This window comes from Protopterus annectens, chromosome 7.part0 (genome assembly GCF_019279795.1).
Source record: "Protopterus annectens isolate FY-2018-M chromosome 7.part0, PAN1.0, whole genome shotgun sequence".
Lineage (NCBI taxonomy): Eukaryota > Metazoa > Chordata > Ceratodontiformes > Protopteridae > Protopterus > Protopterus annectens.
Genome location: NC_056739.1, coordinates 966,711,315 through 966,723,468, shown reverse-complemented (window position 1 = coordinate 966,723,468; position 12,154 = coordinate 966,711,315). Strand labels below are relative to the sequence as shown.

The following is a 12,154-nucleotide window of genomic DNA, read 5'->3' as shown; positions in this document are numbered from 1 at the left end:
CTGGAACTCTTAAGCCAAGTAAAAGGCAAGCGCAGATTTGTAGTACTATAGAAACCTATGATGAAAAACTGATTACAGCTATGGATGCAGACCAAACAGACACAAGTCTGTAAATACAGCGGACAAAGTAGGTAAGAATGGCAGAAATAAAATGAACAGCTGAATAGAAAAATCAACTGCAATGCTTAATACAGTCAGCAGACTGATGACAGCAGTCACATCACAGTGAAAGTGTAGTGGAAGCTGCCTGAGATTACAAGCTACATAGAAAATCTACAGGAAGTCACAACAGAGTTAGCTGAGCTAAGACTGAAATGGCCTGGCTCAAAACTGATTACAGTAAAAACAGCCACTGGTGAGGAAGGCAGAGGTGGAAGTGGGCTCATTAAAAACAGACAAAACGTGAGGATTGCAGGTCTGTGTGAGAATATCATACATCTGTATTTCTTGCAAAGAAAGGAAAAGGAACAGAACATGATGCCTGGTTACCTAAAAGGGTCGGTCAGAGATAGCATCTGGTAAGGAGCAAAGACTAGAGAAGAGATGTTATCTGGGTGATGGACAGTTATCATGCTATACCACATTAAGACAAAAAAGTGCATGATGGAAAAGGGTGCAGAGCTGAAGAGATGAAGGGCCTAATATTTTGGGGAAAACAAGATGCAACTCCCTAACAGGTATGGATGCAAGTAAGCTTACTGCAGGGTGATATGGAATCCGAGCCAAACAAGTGTAAGAGCCTAGCTACAGCATCCAGGTTACGTCATAGTGTGGAGAAGATAAAGCTTTACAACAAAAACACCACTGGCTTAGTTTTTGGTATCATTTGAATGGGGTGCAATATTTGCCAGCCAAGGAGGACAGAGTTGGCATACCACAATACTTTGTCAGGAATGTTCTGTACCTGTCCCCTCTATGCATTTGAATATTGGCTAAAACCTTGTCCAGTCCATAGTGCTTTTTCTAGGCATTGCTAAACTGAGAAACTTTTCAACAAAGCAAAATCAACTCAATAAAATTTAAAGAGGTTTCTGCTCAATGGCAAGAGTTTAAATAAGAAACTCCATTCTCTGCAAGCTCTCTTCACCCTGGGGAATGCAGGCATCTATGCAGTTACTAAGACATGGTTTTAAGCCACAGAGAGCACTCAAGCGGTGCAGGACTATAATGCTTTCTACACATTTAGATCAGCTACTGCACAGGAAAGGACAAAGGGGGGAGCTGTCTCAATTTACAACAAGAACAAATACACCTCAACGCTAGTCAGACATTATGATGCACTTGAGCTTCTCCCCATCCAGATTACAACAGGGAACATCTCATACCATGTTCTTGCAAGCTGTAAGTCCCCCTCTACAACTCAAGAAACCTGTAACACATACTTAAACGTAATGGAGACACTCCCCATTCAACCCAACACCATATTCATGGGTGACTAACTGCCAACTGTGAATCTTGGACAACTCCAAACATGCACATCCAGAGATTCCTGGACTTTGTAAACACAAACACCCTGGACCAGCTAGTCAGTGCTTCCACTAGGGGCACTAATATCTGTATAATGTAACATGTAATTTTAGTTGTGATTCAGAAGGAATAGTTTATGCCTTGAGGGGTCCATGCAATAAGTTTTACATTGGGTACAGCAAGAGGTCTTTTATAGTGCGCCTTCAGGAACATCTGAGTGATATTACAAAGGCTAGAATGGAAAGCTCGACTGCTGCACATTTTAAAACCCATCACTGTATGAATGAGGGGGGACTTAAAGCTTCTATTTTAGATCAGATTTATTGTGAATAATTTGATAATACAGATATAAAAGCTGGGTTGTTACATAAAGAAACCATTTTTATATTGAAATATGATACTTTTGTTCCTAGAGGTCTTAATTTAGAATGCAGTTGGAAGGTATTTGTTTATATTAAGTGAATAATTGTATAATTGAGAATTTTCTTAACTTGTGCTGCTACTTAAGTGATTGTTGCTTTGGATAAGTTTTACACTCTGTAAAGGCTGGTGTGCCGAGGTACTAGAGGATTTGTTAATAAAGAAGTTCTTTTTTGGATTATCTGGCTGTAGATTTGTCATCTATGCACTAATATCCTCGATATGTTCCCCAGAAACACAAGAGAATGTTGCACTCTCCACATTGTAAAGTCCTCATTTGTCAGGTCAGACTATAAAGCTGTCTACTCTAAAATGAAAATAAAACACAAGACCCCAGCTAGCCCTAGAACGTTTAGGAATTATTCTAAGGCAAACTTCCAAACATTAAGTGACAATGGCAAAATTTCAAGCCCCTAAAAACCCTGAGAACACAACTGCTTATACGGAAATTTTCACAGAAACCCTGTACAATCGTGGCAAGGGCTAAACAGACACAGGTGTACCTATCCAGAATAAGCGCAGGACAAACTCAAAAACAAGCCACCCTGGTGGAATCTCAACATCAATAAGCTATATGACAAAAGGAAGAAAATCATGGCAAAAATTAAGAAGTGCAATACCCAGCATGGTAAAAACTCCATCATCAATCTAAACAAACACCTCAGGGGTCTAATCAAGTCTACCAAAGCCAAAGGTGAGGTTAAAATAGCCGGCAAGGACAATCATATGTCATTCTTTAGCTATAGCCATGTCCATAATCATAAAGTTAATAGACAACAATGTGCTGAACTAACTGTATATGAAAATGAATATGCTGAACTGGAAGATGTAGCAAACCTACTGACCAACAAATTTTGCTATAATTTTATCCTTCCCCTCAGATTTCCCTTGGGAAATTCCCTCAATCATAACTCCCCCAACTATAACTAGGTCCTGCATTGGTCAAGAATACTACATCAATGGGTCCTGATAATATCCCAGGAAATTTCCTTATTAGCATGAAACATGGCTATCAGTACCACTAGAATCACAGGCTTGAGACAGGCTTTATGCCAAGTGAAAGGAGGACAGCAACTGCCATCCCGCTACACAAGGGTGGGCCATCTATGGATCTAGATAACTACATAATCATAAGTCTGACGAGTGTCATTTGCAAAAGCCTGGAAAGAATTATGGACACGATAATCAATGACATAGGAAACCTTCAGATATTGGATCCAACCCAGTTTGGATTTGTTAAATGCTAGGTCGTGCCTACTCACCCTGGTGGAGTTCTTCAAGAATATCACCAAAGCAATGAACAAGGGCAAAATGGTGTGTACTGGCTACCTTTACCTGGCCAAAGCATGTGGCATTATACCCCACTCAGGCATTGCAGACAAACTCACAAAATTAGGTGTGAACTCCTATGTCACCTCTGGATAGCCAGCTGACTCACAGATGGGACCAAAGAAGTTAGAATAGGACAGTCTACATCCACAGAGTCCCCTTAAGCCTCAGTGTTGAACTGCTCCTTTTTGTGATTTACTTTTCTGAAGTCAAGGACAACGTCAAGGGCCTCTGGTCGGCGAAGTCTTCAGACAACTGTACAATACTAGGCACAGTCATAGAATCCTCCAATGACACCAATACCATCCAAAAAGGCCTACACAGACAACTAACTGATGCCAAAACCATGATTTAAAATCAATACCAAGAAATGCATATCCTTTGGGAAAACAGCTACCCCTGGAAATTACCACATTGATAATACACCTATAAGAGTAGACCCAGTGAGAGCAGAGCTCCTCCCTAACCCAATTCAAGTGCAACTTGGACATTTGGATGGGGAACAGGAAATTCATTGCTGGTTTGGTATCTATGTCTCTAATGGACACAGGCAACCTGCAAATGGTTCATCTCCCAGGCCAAAGCTTGCAAATGTTTCATCTTCCAAGCCCCTGCTTACACTTATCAAGGGTATCAAAACTTGTCAGAGATTTAGGATGCATGGCTAGGCTTAAAAACACCATTGTGGTTGTTAGCCTAGTAAGCATCTATGAATATGTGAACTAGTGCTCTGGGACCATCATGTGTACTGTAGTAAGGAAATCATTCTATATTTCCACAACTTATAAACAAGGATATGGTCCAAGGATGTCATTTTTCCATTGTACTCCATCCTTATTAGACCAGTCATCTAGTACAACATCCCCTCTGATATGTATCTGATTAGGCATATGCAACAAATGGAGCATCTGCAGATGCTTGTCAGAAAAAGAATACATGACCTAAACAACATGTCCTATGATGACTGCTTCAAACCAGTATCCCGATACTCTAACTCCTACAGATTGCAGAGAGGCAAACTATGTTTGGTCTACAAAGCATCTTCTGATCCTGCTCTGATAGATCTGCTACAGATACGCAAATGATAAAGCATCAGAACTACCCATTCTAAGGACCTAAAAACCTAGTCTACAACATAAATTCAACATGTTGGAGGGAAAGGTATGAGTCTCAACAGACTACCTCTTATTTGGAAGGGGCTTCACATCTAAGTGAAGATGATATCTTCCCTAACCCAATTCAAGCATACTTTGACTAATGGATGGGGATTCAGAAATTTACCCCTGGTCTGTAGTAGATAGAGGCAGCTTCCAAATTATTGACTCCCATGCCCAAGCTTAAATATACTCCTTAAAATAACACTAGTCTATCAAAATTTGTCAAACATATTTGGGAAACACAGTACACTTAAAAAGGCTTCCAGGGGTCATTAGCCTAGTAATCACCTGTGAACTCAACAATATACCTCCTGTAAGACAAAGATTATGAGTCAGCCAAAAATTCTGGTAGGAAATGCCAGGGAGTAGAGGTTATGAACTGCTACAACAAGCATATGGAGTATTGGACTCAATCTACTCAAGCAAGCAGCCACAGGAGAAGATGAGGAAACTAGAGTGGAGATGCTTTCCTGCTCAGAACTTAGTAGAAGGAGGGAAATGGCACCAAATCTCTCAACAGAGTAGAAGGTGAGGGAAATTTGTCATTGCGAAAGAAGAGGAAAGGAGGTGGAGAAGAAATGCTGCCAGCTGGTTGGAAAGAAAAGAGGATACCCTGAAGTGAGAAGACTGGAAATGGAAAACAGGGAAAGCTACTAGCTAATGGCTAGTTTAGGGAAAGGTGAAGATCCAGGAATGCATTGAAGTCTGTCAGACTGGAAAATGAATACAGAAGCGCAAACAGGAGGAAGGTTAGGTTAAGCAATTAAGGACAATATCAGGACAGATCACAGTAATGGCACAGTAATCAAGCCTTGACTCTGCACCAGATAAACTGGGATTGCAGTGTTTCACATCTGGAGAGATAAGCAAATGTAGAAAGTACAGTGATCCACTGGAACTTTATCATAATGGTAGAAGTTCAAATAAATCACTGTTGTAGCATTCATTGCCAGTGGGACTTATCCACCAAGATAACTGCATATCCAGTCAGACTAAACACTCGGGGATGGAGGGAGGATATAAATACTACAACAGTGACCTAATTTGAACATCTGCTAACATATGTTTACTACACAACTGTAATACAGTCTTCATAAGATCACTGCTGTGGTATTCACTACTAATGGGATTATTGCCAAAGGTCAATAACAGATGGCGAAGGGGGCTGAAATGTTGGCTAGCCCTAGTGAATCCAGTCCTGTCTCTAGAGAAAGCATCCAGTTCAAAATGCTTAGTAAAAGTGTCAGAGGCTCAGGTAGCTGCTTCCACAGTGGATCTACAGTCCACACCTCTTCAGAATGCATCAGAAGTAGGAGGATTTTTGCCATGGTTGAAATAGAACTGAATGGAAACATTTTGTTTAGAAACTGGCTGTTCCTTCTTTTCATCATAAGATACAAAAAGTTGATTCATTTTGCTTAAATCATCTTCTTTTGGCTTTTCCCAGTTAGGTGTCGTCACAGTGGATCATCTGTCCGCTCCTGATTGGCAATGGAGTTTTACAGTGTCGAGTTGCCAGCCCGGCGCTCAACCTACAACAGACGGCACACACACACGCATGCACTCACTCACGCCTAAGGCCAATTTAGTTTGTCCAATCCATCTACAGCATATCTTTGGGATGTGGGAGGAAACCGGGGTACCTGGAGGAAACCCACGTGACCACAAGGAGGACATACAGACTCTGCACAGAAGGCACCCCAGATGAGGATCGAACCGGAGAACCTTGTGCTGTGAGGCAGCAACGCTAACCTCTGCACTACCACGGCTGCCCTTATTCATTAATTTTCCTTAAAAGTTGACTTTTATTCAAATAAAATCTCAGCCGTCTTAGAGCATCAAGGCAATGAAGAATTCAATCCTTTTTACCTTGTAGATTAGGGTAAATGGTATAGAGCATGATAATTAAATGTAAATTCGGAAATCACTTTAGTCATAAAAGGAAGAGCTGGTTCTAAGACGCATTCTATCTATGTAAAAAAAACTAGGGCCTGTAATTCACATACCTTTCTAGCTGAGGTTAAGGGTACCAGTCTTTCAAAAAAGGAATTTGAGAAGAGATAGCTGCAGGCTCAAAGAAGAGGTTGAAACAAAATTCAAATCCCAGGCAGGAGCCACATACTTTCTTGGTGGTTTAATATGTGCAATCCCATTTAGAAACTATATGGCTTGAAATAGAGAAAATAAAGGGCAATCCAGTGGCAAACGGGCTGAAATGGATGAAAGATGTACCCTTACTGAAGTGTATCCTAAGCCAGAATTGGTCAAGTCAATGGTCATGTCACTACTTGAGACAGGTCCTGTCCTCTATTTTGACCCATGAAAGATTTTTTTCTCCATTTAGATTAACAACATTTTATAGTTGCAGGTCTTCTTGCCTCTTTCAATACCTGGTGTACATCCATAAAAAAAGAAAGGTGCCTGAAAGGAATCAAAAACCTATCATCCAAACAGGTTCACATTCTGAATATCTGGATGAATCAGAGATCCCTTGTCCTATGCGAGAAAGTTTCTGACTGAATGCCATTAGTTGGGTACATGAGAAGGGAAAACCAGTGTGGTCTGGTCCAAAAGGGGGACACCAATAACATATCTGTCAAGTCCTTCTTTATCTTTTGAAAAACTTGGGAGGAAGGTGTAAAGCAACATCCCTATCTAAGGAACTGAAAAGGTATCTGTCCTCCAGGCCTCTTAGCAAGGTGTCCTAGTGAAATGTTTCAGTTGTCTGCCAAGCCTGGAAGCAAACAGATCTATTTGAGAGATTACCAGCTGGTGGACTATTTGCAGAAAGACCTCCCACATAGTTTGGCATCCACTTCTGAGGGTCTATCCTGGATCTCTTCAGGAAGTCTGCCACTGTATTTTGGTCTGAAGGAATGTGATTTGCCTGAAGGAATAAACTGTGCTGAACAGCCAATTACCAGGCAATCATGGCCAGTGTATGTACAAAATTACTATGGTGCTGTCTGTCGCCACGAGAAGAGTACCTGGAGACTATAATTAATTTACAGCTATCGGAACAATGATAAGAGCCATAAACTCTTTCAGACTAATGTGTTTACACATGTGTTGTAGTTACCAAATTCTCTGTACCTTGACATCCTGGGAAACAGCACCTCTAGCAAAGTTTGAAGCATCTTTGGCCACTGCCTGAGAGGAACTAGGAGGAGGTAAAGGTCTCCTGTGTTGAACAGGACTTGTCTGGCCCACCAAATGATTTATTTCTTTACAAAGTTGAGAACTGGAATAGGGCAAGAGATAGGATGAGAGTGTTAAGCCCAAGCAGACTTTAGGAACCACTGTATCTTTCTCTTGTATAAGAAACCATCAGGATAGAGGAGGCCATGAAACTTAGAACTCTTAGAACTTCTCCTACACTACACATTTTATGTAGAGATAAACTACGGAAGTACAACTGATACGTTTGCATCTTATCACGGGAAGAAAGGCAGTCACCTAAAAGACATCCCAGGAAAAACACCCAAGAGTTGGATGCAGAGATGACATTTTCAGGTTCAAGGAGAATCTCAGACAATGGAAAATATTCAATGTAAACTCCAAGACTGTTAAAATTTCCTGACTGGTTGAGAATGTAATTATGCAATCATCCAGATAAGGAAAAATACATATGCCTCAATGTCTACATTAGCTATTACTTATAAGATTCTCTGTTTTGGAAACACATTAAGAGTGATATGTGCTTTTTGTGAACCAGAATATGAAGATAACCTTTTAGGTCTAAAGTGACAAAAAATGATGAGACAAAAAGAATAAGGAACTGAGTTTGAAATATTAACATTTTGAATTCTGCGTAAACATGTTTAATCTGGAACAATGTAGAGTGGGCCGCTAAGTGTCCCCTCTCCTGGGTAACAGAAAAAAGTCTTGAGTAAAACCCTTCTTCTTACTGACTGGCAGGCACTGCCTCTGTGATACCAGGAGGCAGAAAGTCTGAAATAACTGGAAGAATCAGATGAAGTTGATCCTTTGAGGTCTATGGGATTTCTGAAGGACAGGGAGAAAAGCGTCCAATGGAGACTAACCACGTAGTAACTAACATCTATGGTTATGGTCTGGTATCCAAAAATGTCAAAGAAAAGGGTTCCCTCCAGTTTTTTGAGGAAGGCAGATGTGAGGATGGATGGATTATTTGCAGGACTACTATTCTTTAAGTGTTGGACTCTCTGTGATCCATTAGGTTTTCTTTTGGAGTCTCCTTCTCATTTTCTTTTAAACTGTTCTTTTCCAGACTTTTGCTGACCAGATTTCAGATATTTATTAAAAAAAGGATCCTGCATTGGTTGGTTAGTTCCTCTGAAATTTACAACTGGAGATAAAAAAGCTGTTTTTACTCCCTTCATGAGTTTTCCTCTTTCTTTTAACCTTTTGAAAACCTCAGCTGAAGCATTTCTCAATAGCAAGTGCTTGCCAAGAGGGACATTTAACAGTAGAACTTTAACATCCTCATGAAAGGTTTGCAGTCTTAAACCAAGCATACCTTCTCATGACAGTGCCAGTACCATGTGCTCTAGAGGTTGCATCCACAGCATCATAGTCAAATTTCAGTGTGTGCTTAGCTACCTGAAAGGCAAAATTAAGCATGTCTGTTCATTAAAGCTGACTTGAGAATTAGGAAGATTTGCCAAAGGTTGATCCATATTGCTGAGAAAAGACACAAAACATTTGTTCATGTGGGTCTTGCAGATATCTCTAAAAGCTACGGTGGAATATATACACTTTTATCCCATACCTGTCAATGACACTGCTGTTCTTATCATTAGGAATCTAATGAGATGAGTGAAAAGGTTTAATTTCTTTGTCAGGATCCAAAGAAATAAAAGCAACATCAGTAGTGGAATTTTTTGTAAAGTTACTTATGGGTATCAGGAGCTCTATAAGACCCGTCACACTTCTTAACAGCCGGAAGCTGTGAATCAAGCAATGAAGCAGCTAAAAAGGCATCTTCTAGTGTCACCAAAACTGGAGAAATAGCCACAGGCGTAGAAATGTGCAGGTTCACAAGCTTTTAGTATAGTTTCTAGGAGTTACAAACCTTTTTACCTTCCTATTTAAAGAAGTCCTTCATTTCAGTAATAGCGTCCCCAAAGAAATGTTCTTCATTAGGGCAGTCTGAGGACAAAGTATCATCTGCACCAAATTCAAACACAGAGGGGGGAAGGAATTTAAGAGGCATACTCAAGATATTTGTCAAAATCAGATAATTCTTCTTCACCAGAAGAAGAGGGGGCTGTTTTCCTCTTTAAAATAGAAGTGGAGGAAGACGTAAAAGGCTGACAAGATTGAAAAGAATGAATTAATTTAAAGAAACCTTGTGTAAAATTAACCTTTATTTTATTTATTTTATTTTACATTTGTTGACCGGGATAGTCTTGTTGTCTTTACGGGTTTTCTGATGGACAGAAGTATAAGGTGGAGAAATATGCTGAATCTTTTGAGAAAGATTTCTAGGAGTATGTAGACATATGGTCATCTGAGTATAAGTCCTAGGCCTATCCTCTATAAAAGTGAGCCATGGATATCATCTCAAATTAAAAGTCAATGGACATCACCCTCACCCTCAAATAAGATCAATCTAGGTTCTCTCTTTCCAGCTGTCTCAGGTGAACATTTAGTCTTATTGGTCATGAAAGTATCCTTGGCTATAATGGCCACCAAAGGAAACTCATTAGATGGCCAAGGAGAAGAAAACAGTACGGGGTCTGCAGAGGTGCCTCGGCAGAGCCATCAGTCTCAAACCAAATACCTCTTTCGAAAATTTTCTTTTCTTTTTCAAATGAAGAGGGAGGTCCACAGAAGATGATTTGATAACTATGACAGCCAAGTTCTTAAGCCTTTTTTTTCTGAGTAAGACATAAGGGATTTTAGCCTACTGATAGTCAAGGGGACAAATGTTTGTCAAATTTTACCATTTTATGCTGTTTGGCCCCTAAGCAAAATAATCTCAAGTGAATCTCTATATGATTTCTGATGCCTGCATTCACACTTTACTTTTTTCTGAGACAAACAAAACTTTCAAGCAAAAAGTTAAGCAAAAGACAAGGGGTCACCAACAGGATACTTATTTGTCTGAAAACGTAACTGAAGCTGACTGATATGGATGATTACATGCAATGTTGACAAAACTTAGCATATGCAAAACAGCAGCAAGAAAGTACAGTTTTGTACCTACCATAAATGTAGATGTTCGAGGATCCACATTGCTGCAGTCCTAACTATTGGGTAGTCCGCTGTCCAGTCGGCCCGAATACCAGAGTATATGGCTGACGTCGGTCAGGGCGCATTAGACTGACGTCAGTACGTCAGGGTACTAATGCGCATGACCGACGTCATATCCTCAGTCTTTTCTTGCCCCAGATGTCAGAAGACCCTAAAAAGACAAGGCCCAATATACCTGCACCAAAAATATGCACAATATATACAAAAAGATATACAAAAATATCAGCATATAACCTCACCTACACAACCACCCCTAAACAGAGAGGGGAAGGAGGGAGGGTAAATTGGACTGCAGCAATGTGGATCCTCGAACATCTACATTTATGGTAGGTACAAAACTGTACTATGTTCTTCGTTCCACATTGCTGCAGTCCTAACTATTGGGTAGAATCCCAAAGCAGAGGTAAGGGAGGCTGGCAAATCATAAAGAAGCAGGCGCTGACAACATGCCTTGCAAAATAGCTGTGGCAAAACCAGCCCTAGACTTAGAGTAGAGAGGAAGGTGATAATGCTTAGAGAAAGTATGCACTGAACTCCAAGTAGCTGCCTCCAAAATATCCTTAGTAGCCACCCCCCTTAGAAATGCTGTTGAAGTGGCAGTAGCCCTAGTGGAATGAGGCCTAATCCCAGCTGGAATCTCCTTGCCATGATGGGAATAACAAAATGCAATGCAAAACCCAATCCACCTAGAAATAGTTTGTTTTGACACAGGCTTGCCCTGAACTCAAAGCAAAAGAAACAAACAACTGCTGAGACTGCCTAAAATCCTTAGTCCTGCTTAAATAATAACGCAATTGCCTGTGTACATCTAAAGTGTGCAAAATCTTTTCCCCTTTATTTTGGGGGTCTGCATAAAAGTAGGCAAATGAATAGTTTGGTTTAAAGCCACACTAGAAACCACCTTAGGCATAAAGGAAGGATTAGTGCGTAATGATACCCTATCCTTATGGAAAATCAAAAGGGCTCTACTGCCATAAGGGCCTGCAACTCAGACACCCTTCTTGCAGAAGTAATAGCCAACAGAAAAGCAGTCTTCCATGACAAGTATTTCAATTCAGCAGTAGCCGCAGGCTCAAAAGGTTGTAGAGTAAGTTTTCCAACACAAAATTGAGATCCCAAGCAGGAGTAGGAGCTCTACGTGGGGCCTTATATTCTTTGCCCCTCTAAGAAACTGCTTGAACAAAGGATGCGAAAACAATGGTGGGTCACAATCATAGTGAGCTGAAATTGCTGCAGCATGAATTTTAATGGAAGAGAAGGACAAACCTTTGTCCAATAACTCAGTAAGATATTGAAGAGCCACACTCAAATTAGGCTCAGAAATCTCCAAATTCTTTGCTGTACACCAAAATAAAAATCTCTTCCATTTTTCTGCGTACACTTTCCTTGTACTAGGTCTTCTAGCTTCCATAATCACATTTAAAACTTGTTGAGGAAGTTGAGACCGGCTGTCTCTCAAAACAGAATATGCCATGCTGTTAGATGAAGAGAGCGAAGCTTGACATTGAGCAGGTGGCCGTCTCTCTGAGACAACAGGTGTGGAA

General features: G+C 40.5%; 1 protein-coding gene across 4 annotated transcripts in view; it reads right to left on the bottom strand.

Annotated features, from left to right (window-relative positions):
- The window catches only part of TP53BP1 (tumor protein p53 binding protein 1), a 1,265,047-nt gene that overhangs the window by 146,474 nt on the left and 1,106,419 nt on the right, over positions 1-12,154 (bottom strand). The gene's annotated exons all lie outside the window — the stretch shown is intronic.